Below are 2,527 nucleotides of genomic sequence, written 5' to 3' on the forward strand. Positions count from 1 at the left end.
GAGATGGCTCAGCAGGTAAGAGTACCCGACTGCTCTTCCAAAGGTCCTGAGTTCAAATCCCAGCAACCACATGGTGGCTTACAACCATCCGTAATGAGATTTGACTCTCTCTTCTGATGTGTCTGAAGACAGCTACAGGCTACAGTGTACTCACATATAATAAATAAATAAATCTTTAAAAAAAAAAAAAAAAGAAAGAAAGAAAGAAACAAAGGCAGGCAGGCCACACTTCTTTTTCCTCTGGTCCCTGCATCTGGGCCAGTCTTGGTTCTGTGGAGAGTCCCCCTGGCCTCACTTAGGAGTCCTTTCTGGAAACTCCTTCACAGACCTGTCCTGCATCATGTCTCCTAGTTGACACAAGATCTCACCAAGTAGACATTTAATATTAACCATCATACATAGTTTAAAAATTAGAACCATTTTAAATGTCCATTAATAGAGATATTTACTGGATGTACTGTAGTGTTGTGCAGCCAATAGCACAGTGGCTAGGTAGATGGTCCCTGTTCAAATCACCCTTTTCCAGACAAGGGATCTAGATAACCTAAAGAAGATGCCAGTGACAGAAGAGAAGGTTTTCTTTTTCTTAGCTTGCTTATATTTTCACCACAAAATCATGTATATATATCCAAACATAAAGGTAAGTGATAGAATGAAAGATAAACTGAAAAAAAATATTTTTTACACTATATTTTTACACTTTCCGAGCATCATCACCATGTAACAAGGACTTTCTAGTGGTTTTTGGACATAGATTTGGAGGCCCAGTGGTGTATTTGGCAGTAGGATTTGGGTGTGTCACTTTTAGGAGAGTGTATCATATATATTACTAGGTGTGTTTATGTTTTGCTGAATGTTGATAATCACTCAGAACAATTTTATCAAGCCTATGACCTAAGCAGATTTAGTCTGGAAAGGCCTTTGGACCAATTGGATTAAGTAAAAATTACACAGAAGTATACCAAACATAATAGTAGTCCCTTGATTCTGATGTGCTATCGCACATTTGCACTCTTAACACTGGCAAGGTGGTAGCAGGAAAATGATGAGTTTGTGGCCAGCCTGGGTTACACAGTAAGAACCTGTTGAGAGAGAGGCAGGAGGAGGAAAAAAAGGCTGGAGAAGAAAGAGTAGAAAAGAAAACTGGGGAGGTGGTGGTGGGGAACCTGACAATATAAACAGCAGGCTAGTACTGTGCTGGCATTTGTTTTCATTTATGTTGTGTCATTTAATATCTATACATTGCAGCCTATTTTTCTTGTAGGTTCGAGTGGTTTTCAAGTAGTTTGATTCAGTTCATGCAATTATTAAGTAGGAGACTTTATATTTAAGCCCAGGTCCATGTGACTTTAAAGCCTGAGTCTTTTTTTTTTTTTTTAAACTATACTATATTTCTGCAGGGTAAACATCTACTGTGAAGAAGAAAGAACATCTGGTGCTAAGGTTTAGTTTAAACCTTTACTGGCTGCTTAGAAAATGAAGATGCAGACTCCAGATTGGCGATTTATATGTTCTTCATGCAAGGGCAGCATACTAAAAGAGAGAAGTGTAAGTTTTTTTTAATTTCTGATAGGGGATTGTCTTAGGGTTTCTCTTGCTGCAGTAAGACACCACAACCAAAGCAATTGGGGAGGATAGGGTTTATTTGACTTATGCTTACAAAACATTGTTCATCATTGAAGGCAGTCAGGATAAGAACTCAAACAGAGCAAGTATCTGGAGGCAAGAGCTGATGTAGATGCCATTAAGGGGTGCTGCTTACTTGCTTGCTCCCCATGGTTTGCTCAGCCTGCTTTCATAGAGAACACAGGACCACCAGCTAGGCATGGCCCCACACATAGTAGGCTGGGTCCTCCTCCATTAACCACTAAGCCTGGTCTTATGGAGGTATTTTCTCAATTGAGGTTCCCTCCTTTCTAGTTACTATAGCTTGTGTCAAGTTAATATAAAACTAGCTAGCATAGGGATATATATATATACAAATTTCTATATTGATGTAGAGATAAATATTATAGTTGTCCCCAGTAGCTAACTAAAAAAGTATGGCAAAGTAGAAAACAACAAAATTTGGGTGTGGTTACCGTACAAGCCTGACAAACTGAGCATAATCTCTGGAATCCACAAAAACATAAAAGAGAACCAACCAACCTTATAGTTGTCTTCTGACCTCCATATAAACACCCCGAGACAGAACGCCTGCTTCACACAAGTCTCTACACACACACACACACACACACACACACACACACACACACACATTTTAACATTAAAAAGGAAAAGAAAAATCCTAATGTGCAGTTTTTAAGGATATTATCAAAATTGAACAACCCAGAAGATGATCTCTTTGTGACATTTCAAGTTCTTTTGTGGATTTTGATTTGCTGTGAAATAACAGAGCTAAAGTTTACCAGAGTGTGATAAAATGACAGTACTCTCACATCAGCAAAGGCTCTCCATATTCTTTACCAGACTGTGATAAAATGACAGTATTCTCACATCAGCAAAGGCTCTCCATATTCTTTACCAG

General features: G+C 38.7%; 1 protein-coding gene across 1 annotated transcript in view; it reads left to right on the forward strand.

Moving 5' to 3' along the window:
- Positions 1-2,527, forward strand: part of Cab39l (calcium binding protein 39 like) — a 90,133-nt gene that overhangs the window by 11,076 nt on the left and 76,530 nt on the right. Inside the window, exon 2 of the mRNA XM_021181258.2 lies at positions 1,401-1,548. The gene's annotated coding sequence lies outside the window, so the exon portion shown is untranslated. The remainder of the gene's footprint in view (positions 1-1,400; positions 1,549-2,527) is intronic.

The sequence above is a fragment of the Mus caroli genome, chromosome 14 (genome assembly GCF_900094665.2).
Source record: "Mus caroli chromosome 14, CAROLI_EIJ_v1.1, whole genome shotgun sequence".
NCBI lineage: Eukaryota > Metazoa > Chordata > Mammalia > Rodentia > Muridae > Mus > Mus caroli.